Source organism: Protopterus annectens, chromosome 1.part1 (genome assembly GCF_019279795.1).
Source record: "Protopterus annectens isolate FY-2018-M chromosome 1.part1, PAN1.0, whole genome shotgun sequence".
Classification (NCBI taxonomy): Eukaryota; Metazoa; Chordata; order Ceratodontiformes; family Protopteridae; genus Protopterus; species Protopterus annectens.
In genome coordinates, this window is record NC_056726.1 from 913294406 (window position 1) to 913314108 (window position 19703).

The following is a 19703-nucleotide window of genomic DNA, read 5'->3' on the forward strand; positions in this document are numbered from 1 at the left end:
ACTCGAAGCTCTCCTCAGTATGGAGAACATCAATATCTGTGCAGTGACAGAAACCTGGTTCAAGGCTCCAGAGAGCACCACAGCACTACCAGGTTATACCTCATATCATGCTTTTCGGCCCCAAAACCCAGACCGAACCACAAAAGGAGGGGGAGCTTCCATATTTATCAAGGATATCCATACCTCCAGGTTAGTGGCATTGCATGAAGTATTGGAGACCATCCATGTGCAACTAACAGTGGGTAAAACTGCTTTTCAGTTTATAGCATCCTGCAGACCGCCCTCTCAAAGTCAGGAATCCCACTCGGCTTTCCTGAAAACATTGGAGAACATGAAGATCTCTCCGAACACCATTATATTGGGTGACTTCAACTACCCAAACATAGACTGGGAGCACTACTCAAGCCCCAGCACCTTAGTCCAAAGGTTCCTGGAAATTATAAACTCAAATGCTATGGAACAACTAGTCACCACTCCCACAAGAGGGGATAACATACTAGACCTGATCATTACCAACATGGGGACTCTATGCTCCATACCAGAAGTATATCCTTCATTGGTAAGATCAGACCATAAATTAATTTCACTGGATATCCACATCCTGACCCCACCCCCAGCCCAGAAAACCACAGTGAAAAACTTCTCAAAAGCGAACTTCTCACTTCTCAAAACCGAAGTGAAATCTTTCAAGGCCCCAGGGCCAGTGGAAACTACGGCCCAAACTGCAGAATCCTATATAAACGCATTCTACGGACATCTCCAGGAATGCATGGATTAAGCTATCCCAAACAAAACCAAGACCCAATCATCCAAAGGCAGGCGTCCAGTCTGGTGGACCCCAGCCATAAATAGACTGTACAACAGAAGGAGGAAGATACTACATGATAGAGCAAAATCCCTAATAGGGAAGGCATCTCTGATCAGTACTAGTGAAAAATTACGATCCCTCATAAAATCCTCCAAGGCCAGCTTTGAGATAAAAATTGCACAGGACGCTAAAGACAATCATAAGACTTTTTTCAGTTATGTTAGGAACCTGGGATGCAACTCCCAGACTTGTTCTGAGTTGATTCTAAACGACAAAAAATACACTGAACCCACAGACATCGCCAATATCCTGGCAGACAGGTTCAGTGCAAACTTCTCCACCCCCTCCCGCCCAAAAGAGCAAGTGTCTATCCCGGCAGGGGGCTGCCTCCCAAACATCTCTGATGCTCAGGTGAAGGCTGCCCTCTCCAAAGCAAAAAAACACTGCTTCCATGGGACCAGATGGCGTCCCGGGTTGCGTCCTACATGAACTCCAAGAAGAACTAATCCCTCATATAAAACAGCTGTACAATCTCAGCCTCACTACAGGATATGTGCCCACAGAATGGTGTACAGCAACAGTGGTCCCACTCCACAAAGGTGGAGCCTCCACGGGCCCTGGAAACTATTGCCCCATAAGCCTGACTATCTTAGTCTGCAAGGCTATGGAGAGGATCATCATGGAGCTCATAAACAAAGACATCGGGGACCTACAGACACTAGATCCTACCCAACTCGGCTTTGTCAAGGGCAGATCCTGCCTTTTGAACCTGGTTGACTTCTTTGAAACAGTCACCAAAGCCATAGATGAAGGAAAGATAGTCCACACAGCCTATCTAGACCTAGCAAAGGCATTTGACACAATACCCCACGCGGGCATCATAGATAAGCTATCCAGCTTAAATATAAACCCCTATGTCACAAGATGGGTCGCAAACTGGCTCAAAGATAGAACCCACAGAGTGAGAGTGGCTGGAGCCATGTCAGACTCGAAACCAGTCACAAGTGGTGTCCCACAAGGTTCTGTCCTGGGACCACTCTTGTTCGGTATATACTTTTCCGAGGTACAGGCCAACGTGGGAGGACTATGGCTCACCAAGTTCGCAGATGACTGCAAACTGGGTGCCATAATCGACTCTCCAGCTGACACAAACATCCTTCAAAAAGGTCTCACAGAGATGGATAACTGGTGCCAGAGCCATGGTCTAAAGCTAAATGCCAAAAAGTGTATAGTCATACCCTTTGGCAAAAACAATGTGCCCACAAACTGCCACATATGCGGTAAACCATTAAGTGCAGAGAAAGTAATTAGGGATCTGGGGACCCAAGTTGATAGCAATCTCTCCTTTGACAACCACATTGCCAAAGTGGTTAGAAAGACCTTCTACATGGCCCACCTCATCATGAAAGGATTCACATCTAGATCAAGAGAGGTAATCGTGCCCCTTTATTCATCCCTCATCAGGACCATCATAGAATACAATGCCCCTTTTGGGATGTACCTTACCCGACACCTGCAGCAATTAGAGAGACCCCAAAAGTACCTCACCAAGAGGATCAAGAGACTCAAACAGATGCCATATGCTGCTCGGTTAAAAAAACTCTAACTCTACTCAGTTGCATACCGCCTACTTCGAGGCGATCTATGCCTGACATATGAAGCTATGTCCAATCCAGAATTAATGGACATGCTCCACCTTAGTAAATCTAAATCCCTTAGAGCCACATGCTCGAGGGACTTGAACCTCAGCACAGAAATAAATAGGACTTGCTGGAGGGACAGATTCATAACCCAGAGGCTCCCTTCGCTCTGGAATAGAATTCCAATTCATGTTAGGCAGAGCACCTCATTGAATCTCTTCAAGAAGAATCTTGATGAGTGGATGGGGGATCGTAGGTTTGTTCCGGGGATTACTTCCGTGTCACTATTAGACAGAGGCACAGTAAACTAAACTGTAAAAAGGGCACAGTATACTCAAATCAAGTGGTGGCATAAGCCAAACAAAATCGGGCTAGGCTTATAATTGCCCCAGGGCAAATAGCCTAGCATGAACCTATGAACCTATGAAAAATTAAAACTAAATTATTTCTCTGTATCTCCAAAATATATGCATAATCTAACACTGAGAGTGAAAAACTCCATTGAAAACAATATTGTAAATGTGCTGCATGAAGGGAGAAATAATAAAAAGTTTCTGATATTAGCGATATTTTAGATGCCTTTAAGTATCACTTTTTGGAACAATACAAAAACAATGACTCTCAACATGAATTCACAGACCACAGTCTAGACTTCCCGGAATTTAAAAGTCTACCAGAGAGTTTGATTAATGAGATTCAGAAACAAATCTCTCTAAAGGAAATTAATGAAAAAATTAAAGAAAGCAAAAACAATAAATCACCGGGCATAGATGGTATTATTAATGAAATATATAAGCTTTTACCATACTCCGCTATATCACCCTTACACAAAGCCCTGAATGAATCTTATTTACAAGGTATAATTCCACCCTTGTGGAAATACTCATTAATTACTCCCATACTAAAAGAAAATAAAGATTCTCATATGTGTAAATCATATAGGCCAATTTCTCTGATTAATAATGACTATAAATTATTAATGTCTATTCTAGTTAACAGATTTAAGAAATCATTAACCCATCCCATCATAGAAGATCAAACAGGATTTATTTATAATAGACATACTCAAGATAATATTCAAAGAATTATAACTACCATAGATATCTTAAATAGGGATAATCAAGAGGTTTTTATAATCACTCTTGATATTAAGAAGACCTTTGATTCATTAAACTGGAAATATCTTTTTAAAATTCTTGAATCATACAAATTCCCTACTCAATTTATTACTTTTATAAAAAAAATGTTTATTATAACAATTTAGCATATGTAAGATTAGGCCCATTTATGTCAAAATTACTAAAGGTACCAAACAGGGATGCCCAATGTCTCCAATTTTATTCGCTTTAACAATAGAACCCCTTTCTTTGGCAATTCAATCTGATCCTAAAATTATAGGCCTAAATATAAATAATCATTTTAATTCCAAAATAATGTTATTTGCAGATGATATCTCACTTACTTTAATAAACTCTGAAGAATTCTTACAGGAATTAGATTTACTAGTCAAAAAAATGTACTATATTTCTTGCCTAAAAATAAGTAGTTCTAAATCTAACCATATGCTTCTAAATAAAAAAAATCTTAATGATAATACTAATTTGACTACTAATGAAATAATTGGGAAGCAGGTTTCCTCACTGAAGTCCCTAGGGATTGACCTATATGAAAATATTGACCTAACTTTAATCACAAACTATAAAAACATTATAAACACATTAAAATTTTTCACAGAGAAATGGAATAAATTACATCTAAAATTTGAAGATATATTACAATTAATTAAAATGATCTTATTGCCAAAAATAAATTACATAGCTCTTTCTATCTCTATATTACCCAGTAAAAATATTTTAAAAGAAATAAACAAAACTCTATTAAAATTTTATGGTACCCTAAAAAGCATATGCTAGCTCTAACTAATCATATTAGACCATGGGAACTTGCAGGAATACATTTCCCAGATTTAGAATCCTACATTAAAGCCTCTAACCTCAAAACTATATTAAATTGGATAGACCCCAAATATTCTTCAGCTTGGAAATCGTTACATATAAGTATTATCTTAAATGAAAATAAACTAATAAAACAATGACAATTAACCAAATTAACTAACAAACTTTGGTATGTGCTCTGTATCAATATACAATATAATACTATTAAATTTACTAATCTAGATTATTTAAATCATATCTATAAGACCTTTAGAAGTTTTGTAAATAACAACATTGACATTAAACTATGGATCCAGCTTATATTCCCCATTAAAACTACAAAAAAATGTTTTCAATAATATTAGCTTAGATACACTCAGCTGCTGGGAAAGAAAAACAATTACATGCTGGTATCATTGCACAAAGAACCTAGTTACACTAGATGCTCATAATTTGATCAAAGAGTATGATCTACCATCATCAGACTGACTAGTTCTTAATGGTCTACTTCCATTCACTCAAGATTTGTGCAGAACAATACAGAATTCTTCCTATAGCTCATCACCCAAATTTATAATTATTATGCATGAAACACTGCATGGTGAATTTAATTGGAAAAACGTAATCTAAAAAATTTATAAAATTGTTATTACTTATAAAACTACTCCTAATCAGAAATTTTGGGATTTTGTTACTAGAGATTGTACATTGTCCATATGTCCTATGAATAAATCAAAAATGTTACACTCTCTTAAATGAACCTATAATTTACAAATATAGAAGATTTTTTCCTGAAAATTTTTGCATAGAGGTTTTTACACTCCTAATAAAATTGCTAAATTTAACTTCTCCGAACAGGTGATATGTTGGAGATGCTCTCTAGAATGTAAGGCCGATTGGTCTCACATCTTTTATGATTGTTCTCACATTAAGAAATTTTGGAATGATATTGAAAATTTTCTCCAAGCCATCTTTACTGATTCCTTTATATTATCAAAACCTTTAATTCTTCTGAATATAAATTAACCTATTGTATTGAATAACAAAAATAAATATCTTCTTTGGACAATTCTAGCAGTAGCCAAAAAATGTATTACAAGAAGATGGAAGTCACCCTTCATTCCAACCTTATAAGACTTCATGACTCTTTTGGTTGAAGTAGCGTCAATGGAAATAAAAGTTAAAGAATCAAGAATATACCCAAGAAAATGGACTAACAACCTTTGGACAAAGGTTCTATCTCTTATTCAGTCATTGAATTCAGATATGTCTTCATCTAATTTGTCATATTGAAAGTATGAATGAATGAATAGTGTACCCTACTTTACAGTTTATATAACTTGTTGTTCCCTTTATTTTCCTTCTTTTTTTTTTCTTATACACTGCTTGAGGCCTTTATAAAATTTGTACATAGTTTTATCGTAGTTTGTTGTTCAAATGATTGTTATTGAAAAATCAATAAAAAAAATAAAACAAAAAAAAGCAGAATTAAGAAATGGGAAACTTTTAGGATATATATCTGAAATGTCAGAAATACATACTATTGCCTGAAGAGTAACATATTTAATTAGTATGTGTGTATGATTCTAGATCGAACTTAGTAGATTTACCTATAGACTTAATTTTGACTGCTCAAAACACAGGACAAATTAAAGCTGAATTTAATTTTTCCAGGGTCAGATTTGTTACAAGACTCAGTATAGATTCAGTAATGGATTTTAATGCTTGCATAAAATTGAAACAGACTCTAGAGTATTCCTAAAATTGTAATGGAAGAAAGATATTCCCAACATTTCTAAAGGTGATCTAGTTAATTGCTTCTTTGTCTATTTTTTAAAGTAACAGGCTTTTGCTTTTTGATTGAGGCAGTAATTATAATGTTTTCCATTTTTTTTGCTGAGGCCGAGATTTCCCATAAAGAGGATAGTTATAAACTTGTAGCTCTTATGGCTCTTACAACCTTTGCATTTATTACAGTATGGGGTAGCCTCTAGATAGTAGGAATGGAAATATGTTATAGACTGTAAACTGCTTGGGGTAGTCAGAAAGTCTATAAGGTACAGTGTTTGAAATCACCCACTCAAACTTCAGATTCCAACCTAATGTTTCACCAAGGTCAAAAGCTCTATGTGATAAAATTTAAGGAATCCTGATGAGACTTTCTGATTTTGCTCACAAGCTTCTGATGCACCAGTTCAGGATCTAGAGTTTAAAACTGATTCTGAGATGAATTATCATTACAGATCAATGGTGTTAATTGGCCCCTATTATTGGAGTCAAATTGGATTGTTTTTTTTAACCAGGTCAAAATAACTTTGTCTTTTTCTTCGTCTCCTTTGTCATAAATATTACTTTTCCGAACTTACTGGGGTTGTTTTGCATACAATGTGGATGGTGATTTGTTCACCACATTATGCTATTCCATGGAAAAGACAGTGTACCAAGACAGAATGCAGAAATAGTTTTAAAACAAAAACTAAAAGTTGTACAAAATAAGGGCACATATACATTAAGAGCATTAAATAGCAGGACACCTAGTAGCTACTATTGTTTAGCACATATCTTTATCTTATACTAGTTGCCAATTCAAACAGTAGGCTTGTTTTATTACAGTTGTTAAATGACAGCACTGAATATCCCTTACTCTCTTCTAAGATTCTAGCACCTTTTTCAGGGAGAAAATCACTCCTGGGAGTCTTTACATCACAGTGGAAGACTGTGAATTATATGAGAGTCAGATAGTTACTAGACTATTATTAGAGTTCACAGAATCAGGAGGGCATTTTATGAGCTGAGGCAGAGGAGGTGTACAATGGAGTGGAACAAAAACTCTTATAAACGTCAGAGAACATAAGATCCAATCATCTTAAAGTGATTAACTCATTTAATAAGAAGCATGAAACAAAGTGTCCGATAATTATAAGTTCATCCTGCTTAAAATCTGAGTTGTCATTTGTTGGATATTGAACATAAGGTCCAGTCATCTTAAAGTGATTAACTCATTTAATAAGAAACATAAACTTTAGTAATGCTTTGAATGTGTCCCAAATTCATCAAAATTACTAATGACAATGAAAAAATGATGGCAAGAGACCATTGCAGCTGTAGCCAGATGTGCTAATTCTCGCGTGTGGTCTTGCTAAGGGATATAATCTATTTAATCATGATCTCATGGGGCTTGTAGGTTTTAGGAAAGTCCAATATGCTGAAATTGATTTAACTAGTATTTGCATCAGAGATAATGGATCTATGTTTTAAATATTATATTTTTTTGGACTGAGTACATAGAACAAGAGGGAAACATCATAGGTCTGTCAAATTCAAACTGATGTCTGCCCATATTACTTGGCGATACAAAGAAGGCTACATTAGCTGGCAGACCTCCTTAACTCATTGCCATTCAGTATACTAAAGCATGGAAAGGTGACTGCGACAAATAACAACTAGAACTTCTAGATCAGCAGATTAGGTGGTAGCAAAAACTACTACTGGAACAGAAAACCATTACTCATACTATCTGCGATGGAATTAAAGACATGACTGGTAAGAATAGATCCAGACATAATGATCTCCAGAAGGCAAGGAGATATAGAAGCCCATAAAATTATGGAGAAAGGGATGATTACACTATTGCAAAGGCAAAAACCTGTCCAGTGAAAGAGTCCATCACATAAATAACGTAATTAGATTGCATCTCTAGAGACATTTTGTGATGCCCATGCCATGGCTCAGCAATTAAGGAGCCTCAATCATCACCACTAACACCAGAGAGGGTGTCTCATATATGAGGAAAGGATACAAATACACACAGTAAAGTGCAATTTCCCTTAAGAGCACAAAGAGACCACAGTCAGTCAGGGGCTGGTCGCTCCCTTGCTCTCCAGGTCCCCCAATAAGATTCCCCACTAGCACATCTATAGGGTCCAGATCTTAGCCTAGTGGGCAAGCTAAAACCTCTAGCACCCTCTCTATCTAACCAGTGCTTCATGTCCCTGCCCAGGTAGCTGACACACACACATTCACTTTGAGAAGAGTTTATACACCCACATAGACACTCCTGGGGAAGGCTGGTGCAGTTTCTCCAGCTGTGCCCCTTTCTCCCAGACTATACAGTAGTTCCAGTTGCCACCACCCACTAATACTTATCAGCTACTCAAAGGCCCTTAAAAGGGTGTCCAATTATTACTGTGCAATATTATTATCCAATTGGTAGTTGTGACTAAACAGTCAAGGCTTATTTAGAGTGACTTGGACAGTAAACTCTATAAATATGCAATGTACTCTAGAGATTAAATTATCTCTACACAAAACAGCCACAGTTGAAATGTTTTAAAATATTTAATAATAAATAATTAAAACCACAAGACAAGACTTTCTACTACACAGTGCTAATCAAGAGTTCAGAGCTCACAATCACACAGAAATACTTAAAATAATTCAGTAGTACAGTTCTGACATCACCGAAAAAACATTTAGTCTACTATTTCTAGTTCCTAGCTATTTTGAAAAGAAAACACAAGTCTAAGATAACTTACATATGAGCAAGACAGTGCTTTGAGTTGGATGATCAAGACAAAAATGCTTAATGCCTTCTGATTCTGTCTGTTTAAATTGCTGTTGCAGTTCTGATTCCCCATTACATCATTTTTTTACACTTTCCTGGTGTTCATAAGCTGACAGAAACTGCATTTACATTCCTTTACACCTAGGCAGAAACCAGAGCAATAAAGGACATTCCACATGCAAATTCTGGTCATTAACTTTAGCCTTAAAACAATAGGCAGGAAGGCTTCATCTAGCCCAGCTGGAGCCGAATTGTAAATGTCAAAGACAGTCATGAAATAATTTCAATTTCAAAGGACAGACAAGAAATGCTTGACTTAGCTTTCTTTAAAGCAGAGGGCAATGTTGCTACATTGTTTTAAGTTCAACCTTTCACAGCATATTCTTTCATTTAAAAAAACTAGCCTGTATTTCAACATTCATATTTACAAAGGACAGAATTATGGACCAAATTCTAGTTAACTAGGCTGGCATCCTTCACCCGTCTCTACCAGTCTTCACACATTTCATTATGTGTTTCCTTAAACAAAAACAAATAATTCCAGATGAAGTCTAGTGAGGCTAGTTTTGGTGTCAAAATACCTTGGAAGAAGTTAAGGCACAAGTAGACCTCTCACTGCATTCTATTACTGTTTTATTTTACAACAGAAAAAACTCCTTTTTCCCATTAATGCATTTTAAATGATGGTGAAATACCATATCTGTTCTGGCCTTCTCTTACCATTTTGTATTACTCTATAATGTAACTAATTCTCCTTTTCTGTTATTTCAAATTGAACTGCCATTTAAGAAATCATTTTCTGCTTAGGAATCCAAAAGTAACATCTGATCTTTAGCTTTAAATTCCTGGTCCTAGATTTCTATTATACATCCTTTGGTGTGCACTAAAATTACATTTAACTTGACATGACACCACTAACTAGTGTAAAGTGAAGTTTTCTCTGGTCTTTTTGAAGGATGACCAGTATTTCTGGTTCAGTTACATATTTTTCTAAAACAAATATCCTCCTGGTATTGAGGTGTCCTACTTCAGTATTATTGTCTACAGGTGTACAAAAGTAATAAGTTTATTTTCTCTTCCAGCAAAGTAATTCTTTCACAGACAAAGCCATAGACATATTCAACATTTTATACTGTGGACAGCTGTTGTCCTATAAACACTCACTTGTTTCTAATTTCTTGAAAATCTTTATTAACATCACAACATATGCTGCTAAAAATGCTTTACTTCCAGGTAGTCTGTCTTACTTATGCCTTTTTCAGTAATTCTACTGCACTGTGTTGCTCATGCATACCAGCACTTGCCTGAGAAATTAAATTATCTTGACTACTAAATCTACTGTTCATTAGCTTCACTGCTTTAATATTTTTGCTTTTACTTTCACTCTTTAAATATACTTTTCTTACCCGTCAACTGTTTAGCTTTGATACTGGCATTATAACATTCAATCTTGTCACTTTCTTGTTTGACCCACATATGCTATCTTGCAAAATTGATGTCTCTACACTGTATAAAATTGTTATACCCTCCATGTCAACATTTTTTTTTTTTGCAGAGTGCCTTGGTTTATCATAGGTACATTAAAGGTGTCCATGGTCAATCAACTCTGGGGTTTCCTCAAGGTCAGCATGTTATGAGATAGAGATGTTATGAGATAGAGGGTAGTGCTTCCTCATCTACCAATGCAGACATAGAACGCATCGACTTCAGTTCTTCTCCTGGAAAAGGCAATTCATACCAGCATTCTTTATCATCAGTTGCTGTTTCTACCTTATCTAAATTTTTCTTGCTTTATTAACCTGATTCATAGAGCTTCCCTTCTTTTTCTTAGTGTTCCTCTATTTGGTGAAACAGGAATATCATTAGCACTCAAAGTTAAATTATCCTCTGGTTATATACTACATTTACTTTTTCCTTTCTTTTCTTTTCTCTGTTGCTCTCCTTCTGTGTTTCTCTATTAGCCTGATGCATAGAACTCTTACGTTTTTTCTTAGATTTCCTGCATTTGGTCCAATAGGAATAATAGTTGGAATCCTCGCAATGTTATCTTGTCCCTTATTATACACTGCATTTCATTTTCTCTTCTCTTCTCTTCTCTTCTCTTCTCTTCTCTTCTCTTCATTGCTGTCCCTCTGTCACTGGATGAAAGAACACCACCCACCCTTTCACCATATTTTTCTTCTCTAGATTTAGAGTCATTTAGAATTTTGTTTTAGTGTTTATCTGTAAATATATATCATAGCTTATTTGCTGGAGAACCAGGAACAAAAGCAGAAATAATGGAACCCAAAAGGCCCCATATCAGGCACAATTTTTAACCAGTAATTTAATTCAATTAATAAGGTTAGTTTAACAACAAGCTTTGCATTAGCACACATTTTTTGAATAATGAAATTCTGAATTCTTATACCTAACATTATTGACAGATTGTGAACATCTATGATTTACTCGAAAGTCAAAAATGTTATGAGGGAGAGCACTCAAATATGAACCAAAATCAGGATTACTCTGCAAAATCAGGGACATATTCTACAAAATCAGGTACAGTTAAGTATGATTGTAAATACTTATTGCCTAGAGATTTCCCTCATTTGATCTTGTGTCTTACACTAGCAAAAAGTGTTTAAGAACTCTGACCAAGTACTTTTTTGCTTCTTTAGCTACCCTGCTACTTAAAATGGTTCATTTCTGTGTATTTCTGTTTTCTGCTTGACAAAAAGTGTAGAATACTCAGCCTGCACATTTTTCATGCTTCCTAACTTCACTCTCTTAGAATACCCCTTCTGAATGAGTCATTCCTTCGACTCACTTCTGCTTTTAATGTCTACTCCCTACTTTGCAACATTTTAATCTGTAATAATATGTCTACTCTCTGCTTTGTAATATTTTCAGACTCCGTTGATCTTTCTGCTCTATGCCTTGCAACACACAGGCAGCAGAATGTAAACTTTCATGCCCCTTCCTTCTCTTACTTTCCTCTTACAGGCTGCTCAGTCATAGGTAAATTGGTGTGACTGTTTATGTGGTATATGTTCATCATCTCTCTGTTTCCCTAGCCAAATAGTTCTACCTATAACACTTTCTAAAAATCAGTATTGATCACTTTTAGATTCATGCATTCTAATGAACATGTCTGATGGTTGCTTCCCTCCTCATTTTTCTGCATTATTCAAAAGCACATTTATAACCTTATCATCTGTTGATTCCCTTCTCCACTCTGACTAAATGGTTTGTCAAAAGAACTATTGTCTTCCATTGGTCTTCATAACTCTTTAAAGTGTGAAAGATATTTGGCTATAATCATGTCATGTGTCGAAATAGAAATAATGGTAATAGGATGAACTACCATCCCAAAACATGTTTGTATTTCTGAGTAATAGGTTACTAGATTTTATCACCATAAATGCTTACTACCTCTACTACTTTCTTAGCAATAGTTCCCTTTCAATCTGCATGCTGTCAACCTAAAAATGTGTGAATTTATTGCCTGGGCCTAATATTATTTCCAAGCTCTTGTCATTAATAAAGGCATTGTTCTTACTTAATTTTGTGGTACAGTAGTGACAAGCTAGATTTTTCAACCATCCTATCAAATGATTTATCACAACCCATAAGCATAACATGTCAAGCAGCTTGCTTCAGAGGTAATGGTTTTAACTGTACAAAAATCTATAATCTGGCCATAAAGCCTTGTATCCTTTTCATAAGCTATCTCTGTTGGTGTTCCAGTTGTTGCATGTGTCTGGACAGATACATGCCAATGGGGGCATTATATTCAAAGACTGGCCTAATAAGGACTGAATAAAGTGAGACAATGGCATACCTAGATTGAGATATAATCCCCTTTGTTTATAATCTGTATGATATAGAAGGAAATTCTCACAACAATGGGCATATATCGGCCAAAAGTCAGGTCACTGTCCATGTAAGTTCCCAAATCCCAAATCTCAATCAAATGGGGCAGCTCTCAGGGGTATACTGTCAGTGTGGTAGTTCCTTGGAGTAGATGACCTCCCAAAGGATACAGTAATGCATTTTTTGACTCCATGGTTTTGGCATAAGTTATTCATTTGGGACAAACTTTCCTGCAGGATATCTAAATCATTTGGGGATTCAATGACTGCTCATAGCTTGCTGTCATCTGAAAATTTAGCCAGAGCCCTTTGGTATTTGCTTTTACATCAGAAAAATAGATGCCAAACAGGAGAGGTCTCAGCACAGATCCTTGGGTCACTCCATTGATGACTGGTCTCTATAAGAGGTAATGTCCCCCTATTTTTATTTCCTGCATCCTATCTGTGAGACAGTTAGCAATCTAGTGGGAGACATAGGGGTTTATTCCTAGCTGATGTAGCTTTTCTATGATGCCTGAGTTGGGAAGTATGTCAAAAGCTTTGGCCAGTTTGAGGTGTATGGAACATACCATTTTGCCTTCATGCATTGCTTCGGTGACCTTTTAAAAAAAAAAATCCACTAGGTTGAGTAAACATGACCTGCCCTTGATGAATCTGAATGAAGACAGGTCCATTGTCTAGAGATGCTGATCATAACTTCTTTATTATTTTCAAGACATGGATGCCAAGAAACTCGCGTATATTTGTGAGTGTAGGAGTGTGTGGGTGTTTGTGCCTTTCTGGTAAATGTGATGACTAGGCACTGGATATTATTTTCAAGTTGCTATTACAAGCAGTTCTGCAACATAGCATTTGGATGAGTTCTAGTCCCCACCAACTAGAATCCAGTAATTTCTGTTTCTTAGATGAGCACACTTATAAGTATGCATTTTTGCATAAGATCTAATTACATTAGTACTTATTTGGTCAGAATGATGTATTTATTTTTCATATCCATTCATAATTACACACTAAACTGAGCCATTCTCACACATCGTGCACCTGCATGCTTTACACTAGTGCTTCACTGCTTTAATTTCTTTTCTAGTTACTTTCACCTCAGTCCTCTTTGAGTGGTTATAACTTGTTCCTTCCATTCTTCCCCTTTTTTCTTCCTACCCCTTTCATTTATTCTCCTTTTACTGTCTACACATTTCCTGTCCTTCTCCCCCTTCTGGCACTTGTACCTCGTTTTCCATTTTCTGGCTATTATACTCTTTTTCATTTCTATTCCCATTTGTCTTACTGCTAACATTTATTTTTCCTGCTCCACTCCCCCATTAATTTCCTATACTCCACGTGTAAAATTTCCAAGAGTTTTGTCACTCTTATCTAAATATTCTTTTAGGATCATAGGATCATAGGAGGTTACTAGGCTATTGACCCGGAGGTATTTCAAGCCTAGCCTTTTCATCCCAATGGAATACCATAGATATGCTAGTCATTACCTAGGATTGTATTTAGTAATTACTGCCCATCTCCAGGAGGGTTGTGGGCACTACACCTGATATGAATTTATGGTGCCCCAACCACTCATTCATGATCCTTTTGAACAGTGTCATAGAGGTGATGTGCTTCACATGAACTCGCAGCCTATTCCAAAGATGTGGTAGTCACAGAGAGACAAATCTGTCCCTCCAGCACGTCCTATTCATGTCACAGACCATTTTAGGTCCCTGAAATGAGTAGCTCTAGTCCCATTTGATTTACAGATGTGCAGCAAATTTGTTAAGTTTAGGTCGAAGATTGCTCTGTAAGCCAGGCATAAGTCTGCCCTAAGAAGTCTATATGATACAGAGTATAGTGACAGGGACTTTAGTCGGACTGTGTAAGGCACATGCTGGAGTCCCTTGATCTTCCTTGTTAGAAACCTCTGAAGTCTCTCTAATTGCTACAGGTGCTTTGTACTGTACATGCCAAAAGGGGCATTATACTCAATTATGGGCTTTATTACTGATGAATGTAGAGGGGTTATAACCTCCTTTGCTCTAAAGGCTATGGCTTTGGTAATCAAGTGTGCTATGTAGAAAGCCTTTCTTACTACAGTAGACACCTGGTGGTCAAAGTTAAGGTCGGAATCTACTTGTGATCCCAGATCCCTTACCACTTCATGGGTACATAGGGTATTGTTGTTTATATGATAGTGTGAAGGGACATTGTTTTTACCAAATGGCAAGATGATGCATACCTTTGCATTTACTTTGAGACCATGACTAAGACACCAGTCATTGTTCAGCATAAGACCCTCCTGAAATATACTGACATTATTTGGGGATTCGATAATTGCACTCAGCTTGCAGTCGTCTGCAAACTTGGTCAGCCACAGCCTCTTAGTTTTGACTTGAACTTCTGAGAAGTATATACCAAAAAGTAGGGGGCCCAGCACTGACCCTTGCAGCGGCACACTGCTGGTGATAGGTCTGCTGGTTTGTGTGGAGTCACCCACTTTGATTGTGTGTGACCAGTTTGTGAACCAGTTGGCAACCCATCTTACAACAAAGGGGTTTACATTCAGTTTGCTAAGTTTATTGGTAATGCCTGAGTGTGGGATTGTGTTGAAGGCCTTAGCCAAGTTGAGGTATGCTATATGCACAGATTTGCCCTCATCAGTGGCCCTGGTCACCTTTTCAAAGAAATCTACCAGGTTTAACAGGCAGTATCTCCCCTTATCGAAGCCAAATTGGGTCAGATCCAGGGTTTGGAGGTCTCCTATGTCTTTATTCATGAAATCCATAATGATACATTCCATGGCCTTACAGATGAGGCTGGTCAGACTTATGGGTCTATAATTTCCTGGGTCTGTTGCTAAGCCTCCTTTGTGGAGAGGAATAACTGTTGCTGTTCTCCATTCCACAGGAACATAGCCTGTGGTTAGGTTGTGATTGAATAGGGTACTTAATGGTGATGCTAGTTCATGTTTTAGTTTGTTTAGAATGTAGCCTGGGATGCAGTCTGGTCACATAAAGGCTGTATTTGTTTTACTTAGACAAGGCTTTAATGACATGCTCTTTGGATATGTATGGTAGGAGTGGAGGGAGGGGGGGGGGCTATGAGCAAGGTTTGTGATAAATTTGGAGGGGTCAAGGGAGTGAAATTTTCACCAAATCTGTCCAGCAGCAGGTTTGCTATCTGTGTGGGATGAATGAGTGTGTGTGTGATACCTTTAGTCAGTAGTTTGGCATATGCTTGGGTCCTACCTTTTAGGCTGTGTACATAGCTGTAAAGGGTCTTATGGTTATCCTTGGCTGTGATTGCTAAGTTTCTCTGAAAGTTACCCTTAGAGGAGTTGACACGTTGTCTTATTTGCCTGTTGAGGCTGTGGAAGGTGTTTTTCCATTGTTGGGGCCTCTTCTTAGTTTTCTTAGACAGCAACAGTTTGAGTTTGTTGTAAAGTTTGTTGATGCTGGATGTCCACCAGGGTGGCTTGTTTTTACTTCGGGCTCTGGCCTTTATTTTCTTTGGAACAGCCAAGTCTATACACTTATACAAGTGATTGTGCAGTGCTTTAGTGTAGGCTTTCATTTAGCTACCACTTCCAACTGGGGGTGGGGCCTGGAAAGCATTTATACCTTTCCTAGGAGGGTATAGTTTGCCATGGTGACTTCACCCTTTGTGAGTTCTGGTGTTATTGCCAGTTCAAAAGCAACTGATTTGTGGTCAAATTTAACTAATGAGGGACTGACAGTTGTGGTGGTGCCTCTGTTTGTCATGTTAGTGAGGACCAGATCTAGTATGTTTTTTCCTCTTGTTGAGATTTGAACAATTTGTTCAGGCATTTGAGTTAACAAAGTCAAGGAACTTTTGTGATAGTAAGTTAGGGCTAAAGTAGGTTTTCCAGTTGATGGTGGGATAATTGAAATCCTCCATGACCAGTGTGTTTGGCAATATTTGGATTGACTCCAGTTTGGTCAAGTAGGCCTCATGCGCATCATGATCCATGGCGGGGGATCTATAACTAGCTATGACTTGAATGCAGGTCTTATCCACAGTAATCTGAATTTGGAGTGACTCCATGGAGTTGTCCTGCCTAACTAGTCAGGAGGTGAATTTATCTGTAATATAGATAGAAATACTGCCTCCTTTGGTTTGCACATGTTCATTTTGCAGTCTGAAGGTGTGGAAGGCATTGTAGCCTTGCAAGGCTGGGTTACCCTCTGAGGCCCTTAACCAAGTTTCTGTGACTGTGATAGGAGCGCTTCTAGGGTGTGCAGTTTTTCATTTAAGCTCCTAGCGTTTAGCAGCATAGCCCTTATTTTGTTATGACTGACAAATTTCACATCAGGGAATTTTGTTTTTGAGACCTTGCCTAAAAAGGCACTATGAAGGAGGCAAGAGCCTTTGCTAGCAGCCGAAAGCCTAGTGGTGCCAGGCGCAAACCATCTCTGGCAGAGCAGCAAGATTTGTTGACCATGTAATCCCAAGCTGACAGAAATTGGATCCCCTTGGAATGACACCAAAAACTAAGGCAATTTTGAAATCGATCTTTTTTCTTGTTTATACTGTGGCATCATTCTAGGTGAGGGTAATATGCTGCTGAAGGGTATGGACACATCTGCCTGGGACACATACGCAGAGAGCTCAATCAAATTTTTCTTTATATAGTCCATTGAAGTACATCACAGGTCATTCACTCCAATAAAAGCTACGACAGGGTCATAATGGCAGTTGTTTCCGAAAGACCTGAATGCATGCATGATCTGACAAATCCTGACACTGGACAAGCAGCTGACTAACTCACACCTCTCAAATATACAGATTTTTGTAGCATGTCCAGATTTTTGCCTCATATTTTTGGTCCATTTTTCATATAATTGTGGCTTTCTAGTAAATCATTTAAGATTTAAGTTAAAAAAACAATGACAGATGTTTGGGCTTCAGATGTCATACCCTTCAGAAAATTCATGCTATTGCAAAACCTGTTATTCTATCTACTTTCTAAGTTTGTAAGAGCAATATTTAAAAATTGTCCCTATTTTTGAGCCTTTGTCCCTCATTATTTACGGCTTTGTCCAGATTTCTTGCTCTAACAGGTTGAGAGGTATGCACCATGACTTTCTCCTCATCTAATCTGGTAAGTGGGGTATCCGTGTCTCACTATGGGGTCTCCAATGACAAGAAAATTTGGTTTATGAGTGTTATGCCTTAAAGGCTAGATAGGTGAGACACTGGTGTTGCTATGTGTCTAGGGTGCTGTGGGAATTGTAATAGTTGGAGGAGTCTTCTGTTTTGGAGATGTCCGTTGTTTCAGTAAGTTTTTTGAGAAAACCTCTACATATGTCAATTTATGTGTTGGATGCATACTATGTGCATGAGTAGAGGTGAGTAAGTTGACAACTTCTACAGTGTTAGTATTTGCTAGAGAGCAGGAATTCAAGATTCTTGCTGTAGATACATTTCTCACACTCTGTACTTGACTGAATTATTAGTAGAGAGTTGTCATTGTACATGAGGCAGCTGCTACACTCCCTCTGGAGACTCAAGTTAACAAGGCTGGCAGAAGAAACGGGTGCAGTCCAACTGTCCATAATGCTAGGTTTGAAGAACTGTTATCACAACAGGGGTGCTTTTAGGACTGATCTAAGAGGTGCTCTGTAGATGGGTGTTTCTGATGCACAGTAAGGCAGACAAATGCAATACAAAGAGTGCAGTTTAGTTTACAATATTAAAATACAGTATTAAGTAAGCAGAACACAATAAAAGTGCAGTAAATAGTATAATCAAGCAAAAACAAAAAAAAAAAAACAAAAATGGCAACTTAAGGTTTTTGGGAAGGTCAGAAGCCTCCAGTCACCTCAGCTCAAAGTTGTGGCTGGTAGCCCACCTCAGTTCAGCTTGGATTTTCAAAATTTCCACAGCCTCTGTCCCTTTCTTTTATGCCTTGATACACTCCCAGAATGTATTTTTCATGGCTGCTTCTTCAGTCATGCATGCCCAGAATCTTGACTCTGTTTTCCTTCTATCCTTATATAATCTTTTCAGTTAAAGTTATTTGTATTGTGGACTTAATATCTGATCTCCCCCATGCATTTTCTGCATCTCTAATGTTATTTTGAGGGCTTTTCACCATTTAGCTTCTGCAGTCTTCCACCCTTCTTCCTCCTCCCACCCTTTCCTTATCCCTTTCTTTGTGGGTTCTGCCACTTAACCTTTCAGGTCTTCATAAATCATTCTGTTTTTACATCTCCCCTTCTTTCCATTCCCCTAATGGGGCTGTCTTTTACATTTTCTATTTTCTCTTCCTGGATTTCTGCTTCATCCATTTTCTGCAGCCATTTTACTTTCCATCTGAAATATGCCCACCATAAATTTTGGCTTAATATAAATACGTGTATTAATTTATGTAGGGTTTGCAATATTGTCTGTTCTCCTGTCACTTCCTTTGATAACTCCTGCTCTCCTCTATTCCCTTTTCCTTTTATTTTTCTACTTGTTTCATCCCTGTGAAAGTGCCCTATTGCCTTCCTCCTATATGTCTCTTTCGTTCTCCATGTCATGTTGCCTCATCTCTTTAGTCCATCCTCATTCGTTCTTGTATATTTTCCCATATTCCTATTTGCTTTGTCCTCTCTAGCCATTTGGTCTCCTTTTATTCTCTATCCACCTAACTAAGTTACATCTGTTAAGGCCTGTTTAGGTATATAGTAAATCATGTTTTGGTAATTTTGTGACCCCAAAGCCACCCTTTTTTCTCCTACTCAGCCTTAGCTTGTTTTCTGTGATTATTTTTTCTTTCCTTTTATCTATCATCCTTTCCAAGTCCTTCTGTAACTTTAGTTGTTTGGTCTCCATTGGGTCCACTGACAGGTTTCTTAGCACATGCTCTATATTTTATTATAAAGGAATTCCCAATACTATTCTAGCATG